Genomic DNA, 16,170 nt, shown 5'->3' with positions numbered 1-16,170 from the left:
TTCTACTATGGTTTGATTGATTAGTATTGAGACAGGGTAAGCAATAGCATCAGCTGATTTTTGTAGGTACTCGGCAGGGAGTTGATCAGCAAAAAGTGTAGTGGGTTTTAATTTTATGATCAAGGTACGGATAAGTGAAGTGGCGACTGGATGGAAGCTGAACGCAAGTAGGTTTCTAGGGGTGCTACTTTCAGGACCAGGGGAGCTAGGAGGTAGTTGGCTAGCTAGGGCTTGAATTGTCTCAGTAAAGAATTGGTTAAAACTATCAGAAACATCTTCAGGGGTTTTATCAATAGTAGCAGCAGGGATTGGGGTTGAAGTTTGTCCAGGATGTAGTAGATTATTTAAACCTGCCCAAAACTTCTGAGGGTTATTTTGATTTACTGTCTGTAAATTACAGTAGTATTTTTTTTGTCTTGTATAGATACCACTACTGTTGATGTGAACAGCGGACCTCATACAGTAGACCTAGGAATGTGTACTATGAGTAGCATGGAATAAAATATGAAACCATGCCCATCCAATGGATGCCGTTCACACACAACCACACACACACACACAAGATACTCTTTGCTCACACACATTTGCCAGGACTGAGATTAGAACCCCTACCTATCTACTTATTGTTACTACATTGTTACGCATTTATCACATGCTCCATGGAGGTTATGGGATGACACTTGTCTGAAGCTGCTTCTAAGGTGAGGGACATCACCAGGCCTTGCAAATTATGACAATGGGTGATGTACTGGGTGAGACAGGCCACAAAATACTGTAGCCTACAAATATACACACTTACACACAATAATGCGCACACACACACACACACACACACACACACACACACACACACACACACACACACACACACACACACACACACACACACATTTGCCAGGACTCATATTAGAACCCCTAGCTATATGGTTATTGGTATTATAGTGTTATGCAGTTACAGCACACACCACAGAGCTTATAGGTTGTGGAGTGTCCCAAGGTACATATATAGTGAATAACATCTGCAGCACTTGTAAGGTATGGCAATGGTAGTTGTACTGGGTGAGATGTGCCACCAACTACTTTCACGCACATGTTTACACACTCACAAACACTTTTATACATACTAATGCACACACACTTTTGACAGTACTGAGATCCGTAGGTTCAAAGATTCATAAGGGTCTATGTGGCAAATGGCCATGGAGGCTTTACAACGCTAGCCCATGGGAATGCACTGGCATCATGCCACCTGACAATACTCCCCATTGTGTCTACTGAGTATAGTCACTGGAGTGATCCCCATGGTGAGTATTCTATTCCCCATCCACTCCTCCTGATTTCTCTTGAAGAGGGCCAGTGATGTACTCGGCTTGACATGTATGCAGTGTCTATTCCGTAGCGTGGCCAATCTCTGGGTTGTGAACCTGTCCCTTCAGCATGTCCTGTTGATTGTGAGGATGGGGTTGAGGCATCTGGGGCATGTTGTGTGGACAGATTGGTTTCTTCGGATGTAGCATTCCTGACATGGTTGGGTCAGACATGGCTGTGTATGTCAGGCAGAGATCGCACCTAAGTAGCCATTATGAGACAGAGATTCATTGCAGTTGTTGGAGTCTCTCCATATGAAGCAAGTGTGCAGTACCCAGGATCCTCTTTGTGAGGTACATTTGCAGCCTTTCCTGTTGTTGCTGGTGGCCAGTGGGGTACTTGGCAAATGGGCCATAGTACTCATTGATTGGCCTACTGAGGGGAGTGTACAGGGAAACACTGTCCTATTACTTGCCGGATTCAACATCCTTAGTTAGGAGAAGTGACACATGGAAGGACGTCTGGAAGACAGTGACACTGTGATGTTCACCATAGATCTCACTGTCAACCTGTGTTTCTAGTTCCATCATACCAACATCAGTGTTCCGTGGACTACCATCAATGTATTACTTTATGGGTACCATGTCGTACCCAAAGGGGATGGTGGCACATCATCTGGCATTGAGCTTATGTCCAGGGTTCTGACAACAGTCATAGGTCTCAGAGAGGCCTTTGTGAAGGATGTCAACCTCACATTGGGGGGTAATAATAGCACCCACCTTGTAGTCATCTGTAAACATTGTCAGCCAGGGCACCTTTGTATTGGGCTGGTCCTTAGAGATGTGATCCCAAACATGAGGGGACCCAGGTCCATAAACTGTGGGACTCCACTCATGACTGTTCAGCAGTCTGACATGGAGTCTGCTGCTTTCACACTGTATGTTATATCTGTGAGCCATTTTGCAGGCCACCTACTGATGTAGGGGTTACTGCCTACCACAGTGTGTTTGTGTATGATTCCTGAGTGGGGAGTGATATCAAAGGATTAGATGGGCTGCCTATCTTGCTATCTATTCCATACTGTCACATAGCTATTGCACATGGCACAATGCTTATAGGGTTGCATAGTGTCTACAGGTCCCTCTACAGTGGATGACAACTGTGGGCCTTGTAATGTGGACACTGGGACATGTACTGTGTGGGTAACAGCAAAAAGTAGCAAACCCCACCCCCCCCAATGGATATGGTTCTCACACAAACACAACAACCCCCCACAGACAGGATACTGTTCTTACACACACACACACACACACACACACACACACACACACACACACACACACACACACACACACAAATACGTGCCAGGACTGAGATTAGAACCCCCACCTATCTATTTACTGCTACTACAGTGTTATGCATTTATTGCATGCACCACAGAACTTATAGGGTGAAGGTTGTCCAAAGGTACTTCTAAGGTGAGGAACATCACCAGCCCTTGTAAAGTATGGCAATGGGTGATGTACTGGGTGAGAGAGGCCACAAAATACTTTAAACTACAGATATACATAGTTACACACACACATTTGCCAGACCTGGGAGTAGAACTCCTGCCTTACTAGTTATTTGTACTATAGTGTTACTCAGTTATTGCACACACCACAGAGCTTATTGGGTTGAGGTATGAGGAAAGGGACTTCTAAGGTGACTGTTATCTGCAGGTGTACTGGGCTTGAATGTACCCAAAGGATCCAAAATCTCTCTCTCTCTCACACACACACACACACACACACACACACACACACACACACACACACACACACACACACACACTCACACACTCACACTCTGACATGTTTACATTTGCCAGGACTGAGATTAGAGCTCACACCTAACTAGTTATTTGTACTATAGTGTTACACAGTTATCACATGCACCACAGAGCTTATAGGGCTGAGGTCTGACGAAAGGTACTTCTATGGTGACAGACATCTTCAGGACTGGTAAAGTAGGGCAATGGGAAGTGCAATGGGTGGGGAAGGCCTGTTAATTCCTAGATCCTACTGACAATTCTCTAAGTGTATGAGCATGCCCAGTGTGATCTTCTATAGGAAATGTGGAACTCCATTCCAGGGATTGTTGTACTCCAGTCTGGTTTGTTTTGTGCTACAACCATACCTCTCAACCTTTTGGTGCAGGATATCTGGAGATAGCCATTCAAAATGGGGAGACAATGGGCCATATGGTGATTGTGACTATTTCTCTCAGTAATGTATGGGTTGTTAGGGTTACAGGGCTTGTTTTAGCAGACATCTGACATATATGACATTTGACACTGTCATGTATTATTTCAGTACCTCGTGCATAGCTCCTCAGATCATCACAGTGATTTACCAGAGGAATACAGGATGGATGATGCACACACCAATATTATGGGCCAAATCTATAAATTCTTGCACAATCCAGCCTACTGAGAGGTGTGCCTATGACCAATTAACTGCTGGAGCTATGGAAACAGTCCAGCACCTTGGTGATATATTACAATTGTGGAATCTCTGTGCATTTCTGTTCTGACATGGTCTGATTTCCAGCCCACGGTTGGGTAATATAAGTCAAGCAGGATCAGGGTGACAGGCAGACACCAGATAGATTTGTAGGGGATAAGATATGTGGGGGGGGTGTTTTGGGTCAGATATGTTGGCCTATAGCTACCAGTACTTTGCATAGGGGTCTTCTCAAAGGTTGACTGCACTTGGAGGGTCTTTTGTGTGTCAGACTGTTTGACCAGCCTGGAGGTGTGTGTGTGTGTCTCACATATATGTATGGCTCACCTCATTTTGCTTGGATGGCCACATTTTGGGGTCAGGATGTTGCACAGGATGAGTGATCAGGGAAGGGTGTGTTACTCCCCATGGCTGTGGGCCAGGGTTCCGTGGGTGCAGACATGTCATCATATTCCAGGGTTAGGACTGCCTGCAATGAGTGCATTCCCATGTTTAGACTCCTAGCCCTGACTGTTGACTATATAGAGTATCACAGAATGTCTAGATTCATGACTCATATATCTGTTTGGTTACCCAAATGAGTGCGGTTTTCAAGGTAAAGTGTTTTGCAAGTCACTCAGGGTTGACGTCAGATATTACTGACAGTTGACATTGCAGTTTCAGACATCACACCCTTCAGATATTCCATGCTAATACAATCATTCCATCAACATTCTAACATTATTAGAGCAGTATTTCAAAGGTGACCTTCTCCTTGGACCTTTTTCACCCCATTATTCATGGCTTTGTCCAGATTTCTGGCTCTCTGACACTGACAGGTTTTTCTCCTAGCAGTTAGCAGCATGGCTTTTCTTTGCATTTTGTAGACTGTTATGTTGGTGTTATGGACCCCATGACACTCCCTAACAGGGCACTGTGGGTGAGGCATGGGCATTTGCCAGAGGCCTGTAGGCCAGGTGTGACAGATGCAGGCCATCTGTAGCAAGGCAGTGCATTCTGATGATCATATATTCCCAGGCGTCTGGCAGTGGACACCCCTGGGATGGCACCAGTAAGTTGACTGTGGGTGTTACTGACAATTGCTTTCTGTTTGTGTTAAGCCATCATTCTAGTTGATGGCTGGATGCTGCTTAAGGCTAGGGACATGTTACTGCATTTCTATGGGACTATGGGGGTGGTGACACATCTGTACACAATACACATTTGCAGAGATTGTGCTGATATTTGCTTAACATTTTTGTCCCATTTAGCATTATGGTGTGCCTTATCTTTGGGACTACAGGCATAACAGTATCAACCACAAGTCAGATTGTTCTGGCATAAACATTTGTAGTTTCAGACTTCTTACCTTTCAGAGCCAGACTGCCAGTGCCAGACCTGCTGTGATATCACTGTGTAAGTCTGTAGGTCGGGATTTCATGGATGTCGCCATGTGGGGGCCTTTGCCATACATCTCTGTATGGTTTTCTACAGATGATCTGCTGGGTGAGGCTGGGGGTAGGTATGAGACCCCCACTGTGACATCCATGCATGTGACCTATGACCCCCCAGTTATTTGGCTCACCACATATACTGCAGTGGTATTTGTCAACTAGGGTGGTACTGCATAGTGTGGATAAGCCATTACTGAGAATACACTTCCTGTTGTCCCACAGAGCTGTCAGTAGTCTGCTGCTATCCAAGTAAGTCACCTGATTTCCTTGCATGCTTGCATCAGTACCATAGATATGCTATCAGAACATTCTACTCCATTCATTTATTGCTAAAGAGACTGACTTACCTTGTGCCTGATGCAGTTGTGAGGATGTGCTTGAGGGGTGACTATGTTGGATGCATGCAGTATACTGCCTATACATGATAAGATATAGGTGGTGTGATGTTTGGTATCCATTTCACTGTGTGTGTGAGTCAGAGACAGAGATCAGTTCCTCGGGCCCTGCAGTGTCAGTGTATGTGCTATGCATTGCCTCTTTGCCAAGGACAGGTCATAATGGGCATGCCTTTGTCTGCCTACAGGAGCATGCTCAGGATGTTCCCCCTCTGAGTCCCTCTGTGCCCTCGGAGACCTTGGCAATGGTGGTGGGCTGTGTGGCCCTTCCCTATTTTGTTCCTGCTGCAGCTGTTTCCACAGGATCATATTGTGTAGCATGGCATATACTATGAACATGTGTGCACATGTGGCTAGTCAGTACTGCAAGGCTCCACCAGATATGTCAAGGCAGTGGAACCGTGACTTGAGCATCCTAAACACATGCTCTATAATGATCCTGGTTTGTGCTTGTACCTCATTATTCCATTCTTGTGTGGGTGTTGTGTGCATTTCTGATGGGTGTCATCAGCCACAGCTCTAGTGTGTACCCAGCATCCCCCACCAGATAGCCATATGGGATGTCCCTACTGGCAAATGCCTGGTACAGCTGTGATGAATGCCAGATGTGGGAGTTGTAATAGCTTTCAGGGCTGCCAGCACACGCATTCATGATAATGCCCTGGGCATCGCACATGACCTGGCAGTTAATGGAGTGGAACTCCTTGTGATTTAGGTAGACCCTACCCTGGTCACTGGGTGGTGCTTTGATGTGGATGTGTGTGCACTCTGTGGCACCCAGTACCTCTGGGTATTCTGCTGCATGGTGGAAGAGATGCATATTGCTGATCCTCTCATCTCGGATGCTGGGAAAGTAAATGTACTCAGCAGCATGTGGGCACATGGCATCCAGGAACTGGTGGAGTATCCTGGATGGAGATGCCTGTGAGACCCCCATGATATCCCCAGTTGGTCTTTGGAAAGTACCTGTAGCTAGTATTCTTAAGGCTACACATACCTTGGTATCCACTGGGATGGGTTCCTCTCTGTTGGTTCTGGGACTGAGGTGAGGCCAGCACAGCTCAACAAGTTGCTGACGTATGTCTCTGTCCACCCTGTAGCGCTTTACTATCTCCAGATCATGTAGCCCCTGGTAGGTTACCCTCAGTCTGAACACTCTTCTTCTCCTTCTCGGTCTGAGTTGGTTGCCAGCATTACCCTCTTCAGCACCCTTGGCCTCTTGCACATACTGATAGATCAATGTGACAGCAGCCCCTAACATTTTTAGCTAGTTTTGTCAGCTAAAATTCCCCCATATGTACACCTATGGTGCAGAGTTTGTGGGGGAAAAAAACAGACTGGACGGTGTTTGCATAGTTTATAGTGGTGTGTTGCAGATGCTGCCTGTGTGATTGTCTGACTTTGAGACGTTCCACCTGCCAGCTATTTTACTTCTATTTGAGTGGCTGTATTTTGCTATTTCACTTTTTTTTCCTTTTTCCCCTTCCCATCTCCACCTCTTTTAAGCCCTGAGGTGCAGCACGCAAACCCACTGCCTAAATGTAAACAATGCTGCTATTTCCCTTTTTTTCTAAGTCCCAGTGCATGCCGCGCACACCTGTTTAGCTAAGGTAACACAATTTAGCAGAAATTGCCCCCTATGGATGTCAACATGCTCTTCATTTCATGGTGTAAGACATTACAGCCTTAGACACACCCCCTTGCTTAGCTGTGTTTAGCTAAGCACAAACCTGGGCAACAGGGCTCCAATGTGCTTACAGCAAGCATGACACACCCACCCCCTTTTCATGTTAGCTGCTCCTCCTGACTACACCCTCCTGTTCTAGCACCTACATGGTTAGGTGCATTGTGTGGACTTGAATATTTTGTGATTCAGTAAATTTCCCCTCATCTGCATATCCCACTGCCTTAGTCCATAGTTACTGCACTACCCCAGAGCCTTTCCCCTTAACAGTGACTGTTTCCTGGTAATGTTTTCATTCTGTATTCCATTGACTATAATAGCAAAATGCACATTTCCCTTAAAATTGAGGTTTTACAGGGTTTTTTTAATTTTCAGAACAATCCTGTTTGCGCACCACTGCCCTATTCTTAAACGGCCAACATCGGCCAAAACAAATACTTTGATTTCTTATTAAATTAAACACTTTTCCATGGCAATGGTCATATATCTGGCCACTGGCATCCCTAAAGTTTATTATACATGCTTTTATTTGAGCTGTCATGTCTCCTTTTTGCTATTTGCAGAAATGTGTTCAGTTAGTAACCAAACACATTTCTGCAACTAGCACTGTTCTTGCACAGATGCCTGCCTGCTTCGTGAATCGCTAATTCACCTCACTTGCATAGTTTTCACCAGCAAATGAGGTAATTAGCATTCTGCACAGCTTTCTATGCAGGAACAGTGTCAGCAGCCTCATGCACGTCAGATCAGCTGTTTGCTGAATCACTCGGTGGCCATATTCCATGCAGGAGCGGTTACACTGTTCCTACACAGAATAAAAAGTTAAATGAATCCCGGGGAAAGTCTGAAAACTGAAAGATACAAAACTAAAGACAGGTTTTAAATATTTTCATTAGGAAGATTTACACTATCCTTTAATGTTTCTAATGTCTGTGTGTCTCATTTTAATTATATTTGTAGTTCATGTTTGCTGTTTAGTATTTAATATAGTTAGCTATATTGTTCCACAGTTTTTATTAATTTTATGACATAATTGTTATGGTCTTTTTAAATTTATGGATGCAATTAGCTATTGCTGATTGAACTCATGTATATATAATGAACCTTTCATTGAATGAAACTGTTTCTGAGGAAGTCAACTGTTGGGGCTGACGAAAAGCGCTTTAAACTTGTAAATAAATTTCCACTGTTTGACTGCATACTTGCCACCGTTCCTGTTTCTTATTTTTACTGTATAATATATTTTTGAATTTAGTGGGCAGTCTGTAAGATAGAGGGAATGCATAGCATTATCAGAAGTTTCACATTGTTAATCAGCTGGCAAAGCACAGTCTAATATCAATGCTTCCATTTTGATGTGCAGTTGTATTATGCCTCATTGATTGCAGCATATCTAGACATGCGTTTATATATTAAAGTTATACTCTTCATTAACTGAATTTAACAATCTGGTCATGTGTAGAAAACTCGTCTCACACACTAATTTACCTACTATGTAGACGAAAGAAGCACATTATTATAACTTGTAAAATTCCCAATTACTTTATGCTATTGACCTTTAGATTAGTAAGTAACCCTTCCCTGACACATGTACATATTAATATCAACAAAACTAGTTTAGTGGGAAGTGACAGTGGAGTACTGCCTATCTTAAAACCCAGAATTATAAACAATATCCAGATTTATGTTTCATTGTAAATATATATAAGCTTTACTTTCCACTTTAGGAAAAGAAATTACAAGAAATGTCTAAATGGTCACTCAACAAAGCAACAAAGTTCAGACTTTTAACTCTACCGTAATCAGCATATCCACTTCAGTTGCCTTCCATATGAGAAGCTCTTCTGTGTCACTGTCAAAACAAAAGAACTTAGAAGCCTTCATATCAAGTAAGTCAAAAAATAAATATCTGTATTATGCTATGTTGTCCCTCCCATACATTCTTTGATAATGACTGGTGCATATTGCTTGCAAGACTATTTTAAATAATTTCTTCTCCCCTGTGCAGAATTTCAAATACTGCAATGGCCTAGAGATTTTTATATCAGATGAGCTATAGATAACAAATACAATGATAAAGCAGTCAGGAGAGCAAAAATAATACTGAGATGCATAGAAAGAGTATCATGATGAGGCCTTTAGCCATCCTTCTTAGTCTGGTATTTCACATTATCAAGTGTTTCAGTGTTTTCCTGCACACTTTCTCTAAATATACCTGGAGAATTCAATAACGTGTATACACCTCTTGCTAAGCCTACAGACTTCATTCGTGTTAATGCGATGATAGCAGTGCTCATTGAATATGCATGCTGTGACATCCCCACACTGGGCCAGTAATCAAAGAGCCTGAATCCTCACCACTGACACTGGAGAGGGACAGTCACTTGGAATACAAATAGATGCACTCATTATTTCCAGATGCAGACCTCTCTGCATCAAGCACAACTTCCCTTAAGAGCACCATAGGAACACACTCGGTCTAAGGGCAGGTTCCTCTGTATATTTGTCCAGACCCCCAATACCCAATAAGACTCCCCACTGGCACAGCTTAGAGTTGAATCCTTAGCTGGGGTTCCAAGTTAAGTCATCCCATAACCTCTCATAGGTTCATAGGTTAGTACTAGGCTGACTGCTCTTGCAAGCCATTTTAAGCCTAGCCAATTATCCCTTGTGAGACTCAAACCCTGCACCTCGTGTTTGTAAAGCAAACACCTTAACCATTAGGCCACCCTCCCAACTCTCTGTGAAACAAGTGCTTTGTGTCCCTGCTCCAAGCAGCTGACCCACACACTCTTTGAGATTTGATTTGCACACACACACACACACACACACACACACACACACACACACACACACACACACACACACACACACACACACACGTACCTGAGAAAAGCTGGCACAGATCCACCTGCGGTGCCCCTTCTGCCCAGGCTATAATGAAGTTATCACTGCCACGAGAACCCCTGCCAGCTACTTTAAGGCTCTTAAAAGGTTACCCAATTATACTGAGTGAAGTTTATATTAATACAAATGGTAATGCTGACCAAACAGCAAGGCTTTCAGGAGTGGTCAAAGTTATCACCAAATAAATATATGCAAATACTTTCAAAGCTTAAATATTTTCTAAAAAGGACCAGTGACAATGAAAAGTTTAAATATGTTTAATAATAAATAATGAAAGAACAAGAAAATACTAAATATCTATTTACAGCAAACACCAGAGTTTCAGGCACAAAAACTATTTAAAATAAACACCTATGGAAAGTTTTGCACAGTTATAGAAAAACTGTAGTTCTAATCTCACTATATTTCCTGACTAATCTAAAGAGAATTACTGTTCTCTAGTTGTTACTTACTACCACAAGGCAAGATGATGTGAGTTTGAGTCTTTCTAGTCAGGTCCAAGACAGAATACAGAATGTTGAGAGCAAATTCCTACTAATATCTAAGTATTATTTTTAGCTTATAGAATGAAATCACACTCATCTGGTCACCTGACTGTTTCCTGTGCTATCACCAACACTAGACGCTAACAGGATTTTAGCAACTGTGTGTTACCATACACACAGAGAAAGCTTTGCTCAGATCTCCAGGAAGTCATAAAACTATTTTAACACTTCTACTCCTTCTACAGAGCTACTAAGCCAGGCTTCTTACAGATGTTGTGTCTCTGGCTTCTTTCACAACTGTGGGATAACATCTTTATGGCTTAATCCATAAAGTAATTTAATTCCAGATATATTTTAAAGTTTGCTGCAGCTGGATTGTGATTAACCTCTGCTCTGTCAGTATCTTCTTTTGAAACATATACATTTAATTCAGTTACAATAATACATATACATTTCTTTCCCTTCCAGCAGTGCACATTGTTGATACATTTTAACACAAGCAAACCTCACAGATACATTTTTAGCACAAGCATCTGTACAAATCAGTTTGACATGCAAATGACATATAAGTATTTACAAAATTGCAGCTAGCTGTGCTATCACATGCCACTCATCCACTGCTCTACTCCTCCTGGCATGGCTGGCAGTACCTCCTATCATCACAACTCTCCCCCATTTGAAGACTCAGTCTAGTTTTTTAAGTGCCCTTAAGAAATGTTGCTTGAGAGGAATGAGCCTATCTGGGTTACATTACTCTATACCCTGTCTTGAGATTTCATCTGCCTTGGCATTGCTGACCCCACTACAGTGCTGCACTGTCATATCATATGCCTGCAACCTTAGGCTGCACCATAATAACTTGGGATTTTGCTGGCTGTCTCCTTGTAGCCATAGATTCTTCTCAGTCTCCTCCTACATCCTACTGCAAATACTCAGCACCACAGCCTCCCTATCATGGTAAGGTTTCATCGTGTTAATATGGTACAGTCTGTGCCCCTGCCTCCTGCCTAGCAGTTCTACCATGTAGTTAACATTATTGACCTTCCTTACCACTTTGAAGTGTCCCCCCAAGCAGCCTGCAGCTTATTGTGTCTGACTGGAATGAGAACCATCACCTACTGCCCCACAGCATACTCTCTGGCTCAAGCATTCCTGTCATACCAGACATGTCTCTGCTGATGGGCTCCTGCCAGGTTTTCCTGGGCCAAGCCCATGAGCTCCCTAAGCCTTGTCCTGATGTCTAGGACATATACCCCAACAGACTCCTCATGGGATTCACACTCACCCACTCACTCATCACAAATCACATTTAGAGGCCTCCTCACCCTAAGCCCATACAGCAACTCAAAGGGTAAAAAAAACTGTGTATTCTTGGGGTACTCTCTCTTAAACTGGTCTGCAAATGCTCATAGCATGGTCTTTAGTGTAGAGTTTTACCTCTTCACAAGACTATTAGTCTGTGGATGGTAGGGAGTGGTCTTTAGGTGCCTCAGCCCACAGTGCTGCCACAGACAAGCCAGCAGGTCTGTCATGAAATTGGCACCTCTGTCAGTCAGTATTTCTTTTGGGAAATCTAACCTGCTGAAAATCTCTAACAAAGCATTTGACACCTTTTCTGCCTCAATGGAGGACAGAGCATAATCTACTACCACAAGGATATACTTCTTCCCTGTAGAGCTTGAGGTACTCAGAAGTCCCACAATATCCATAGCAACCCTCTAATATGTCTCTTCACTCACAGGTAAAGGCATTAAAGGAGCTTTGACATTGTCTCCTACCTTGACTACTTTTTGGCACTGCTCACAGGTTCTGCAGTACACTGTTACATCCCTTTCAATCCCAGGCCAATAAAAGTTTTGCATAATACATCTCTTGGTATGCTTTATGCCCATATGACCTGCAAAAGGAATGTCATGGGCTATGCTTAGAAGTGCCACACCTCTCTGTGAAACCAGTGCTTTGTGCCCCTGGTCCAAGCAGCTGACACACTGTTTGAGATTTTATTTGTACACACACACACACACACACACACACACACACACACACACACACACACACACACACATGAGAAAGGCTGGCATAGATCCACCTGCTGTGCTCCCTTCTCCCCAGACTATAAGGTAGTTATCACTGCCACCAGAAACCATGCCAGCTAAGGCTCTTAAAAAGTTACTTAGTTATACTGAATGAAGTTAATTTCAATACAAATGGTAATGTTTACCAAACAGCAAGGCTTTCAGGAGTGGCCAGAGTTATCACCAAATAAATATATGCAAATACTCTCAAAACTTAAATATTTTCTAAACAGGACCAGTGAGAAAGAAACGTTTGAATATATTTAATAATAAATAAAATAACAAGAAAATTCTAAATATCTATTTACAGTAAACACTAGAGTTTTAGTCACAGAAAATATGTAAAATAACACAGATGGAAAGTTTCACACAGTTTTAGAAAAACAGTACTTCTAATCTCACTATATTTTCGTGACTAATCTAAAGAGAATTATTGCTCTTTAGTTAAGTAACTTACTACCACAAGGCAAGATGATGTGGGTGAGGGTCTTTCTAGTCAGGTCCAAGACATAATGCAGACTCCAAATAACATATAAGGAGGATACACCAGGACAATCGAAGCCAACCAAGTAAACTCCAAATAAACTCCAAATAGATTCCAAAATAGATTTTTATTGGGACATATAAAGATGAGTGAGCGCTTTCACGTCTCCAGGAAGCTTTATCAGACTTAATTAAATATCACCATAAAACATCCTTAAATAGTAATAAGAGAGCTCCTATTGGAGAGCTAATACAACACCTAATAAAGAAGCTAGTCCATTGGTAATTTAAAAAGTAAGCATAGCGCTTCTCTGCTAATAGATACTATATGACTTGCATAACAAACAAAAATATTAAACACATAGATGCATATAAAAACATATAAAAACATATAAAAGACATATAAAAAAAATATATATAAAAAACATATAGCAAAACACACAAATATATAGGCTTAATATATATATATATATATAGAATGCATACAATAATACAACACTTAAAAAAAACTAGTCTTATTATTAGCGTTTAAAAGGTCTATCTACTAAAAAAGGTCTCAGGGAAATTTTGTCATTGAGACCATGACCTCTATCTGCTGCTAGCTTAAGTATCCATTTGATTTCTTTCTTCTCTATATTGTTTCGTATACAACCTAATCTCTCAGTACTGTAAATATGTTCCAACACTAAAAAACTAAATGTGTGTGTGCTATCTCTTTGTAGCACGTGGTTAGCCAGTGCATTAGTTTCATCTTCTTTATTGATGGCATAAATGTGTTCCCTAATGCGCTCCCTTAGAGTTCTAGTGGTCATACCTACATAAAAACATTGACATTTCTTGCATTGACCTAAATAAACCACATTTCTAGTTTTGCAATCTGCATATTTATTAAACTCATATCTTTTACTTGTGTCTGGATGTATGAATTCATTAGAATTCTTAATATAGCTGCATTGATTACAGGTACGACATGCATGCATACCTTTCCTTTGTGAAATCATGCCATCATATCTATTATTTTCGTAACATAATAATCTCTTCAAAGACTTGGTGTTCTTATAGCTAAATGCAGGTCTGTCTCCTACTATTCTCATAATATCTTCATCAAGTTGTAAAATATTCCAATGTTTTTTAATGGTATTGACCACAGAATAATTATTATTAGTATATGGTATTGCTATCCTTTTTTTATTGTTGGTAACATAGTTGCTTCTGGTCCTAACCGAAGGCATAGTCCTACATATATATGGTTTATCCTTTCCTTCACGCTCTATATTATGTAGACCACTAAGTTCTTTCTTGTGATAACCCCTATCTATAAATTCCTCTTCCATATTCTCCATGGCTTCTACAAACACTGAGTCCTCACTAGTAATCCTTGAAAAACGTGCTGCTTGATTATTGATAACATTCTTATATATATGTGGAGGGTGCATGCTGTCTCTATGAAGTATAGTGTTTTTCCTACAGGATTTATGAAAAACCTCAGTTCTAAGTCCCCCATTTTCTTTTCTAAGTAATACATCTAAAAACTCAATCTTAGTTTGAGAGGTAGTGCTAGTCAATTCTAAAAATGTAGTAGTGCCATTAGCATACATAATGAATTCCTGTAGAGTAATGAGATCCCCTCTCCAAATTAAAAACACATCGTCCGCAAATCTCCTGTAATATCTAATATACTTGGAGTAGATTTCATGTTCTAAAATATAAGTGGATTCCCAATATGCTAAAACTAAATTAGCATATGAATTGGCACATGAAGTGCTCATTGCTACGCCTTTTACTTGAAGGTAATAGCTGTTGTGTGATGTGAAAACATTATTGGAGAGGACCAAATCCAGCAGCATGATAATCATAATTCCCTTGTTGTTAGACATCCTTTTTGTAGTAAAAATAATCTCAAGTAATCAATACCCACATCATTAGGTATACTCGTGAATAAAGCTGTCACATATAACGTGACCAAATAGTCTGAGTCCTTTATCTCATCACCTATATTGTGACATGCTAAAGTCTCTAAAAAATGTTGAGTATCACGAAGAATAAACATTGTGTTATCTACTACTGGCCTAAGTTGTTTCTCTAAGATAATGGATATACTCTCTGTTAGCCAACCTCTTCCCGACACAATTGGTCTAAGTGGAGGACTATTCATGTCCTTATGTATTTTTGGGAGACCTCTAAATATTGGAACCAGAGGTTTATCAACTAAAAAATAATGATATAGGTTCTCATCTATTATATAACATATTAGCATATCATAGAGGTTAGCATGCATCACTTTAATAAGCTTATCTAAATCCACAGAATCAAGTTTAACGTAAGTACTGGAATCTGATAGTAGTTCCGTGATTTTATTATCATAGTAAATTTTATCTAAAACTACTGTAGCTCCTCCCTTATCGGCAGGTCTAATAACTATGTCTGTATTGTTCTTTAAAGTATTTAGAGCTAATCTCTCTTCCTTTGTTAAGTTAAAAAAAATCAGGTTTGGTCTTATTGTTCTCAAAATGTAATAGAAAATCATTCATACAAGCTTTCTCAAAGCTATCTAGTAAAGGATGTAAAGATGGTGTATATACAGAGGGTTTTTTAAAACCAGCATTCATAGCATGGGTGTCATCATTCTTAAATTGTAATGCTAAGGCAACATTCCTAGTAAACTGTTTAATATCAACAATAAGTTCACTAACATCCACATTCTGAGAAGGGATGAACGAAAGACCTCTATTCAAAACAGATAACTCATGTTCTGTTAAAATACAGCTTGAAACATTGACTATTAAGTCCTCTGGATTGGTTTCAAAGACTTGCATTGAAACTCTAACTGACATAATGCAGAATGCTGAGAGCAAACTCCTACTAATATATAAATATTTTTAGCTTACAGAATGAC

The sequence above is a fragment of the Protopterus annectens genome, chromosome 5.part0 (assembly GCF_019279795.1).
Source record: "Protopterus annectens isolate FY-2018-M chromosome 5.part0, PAN1.0, whole genome shotgun sequence".
Classification (NCBI taxonomy): Eukaryota; Metazoa; Chordata; order Ceratodontiformes; family Protopteridae; genus Protopterus; species Protopterus annectens.
The sequence above is the reverse complement of the archived record's forward strand: the minus strand, read 5'-3'. Positions refer to the sequence as shown.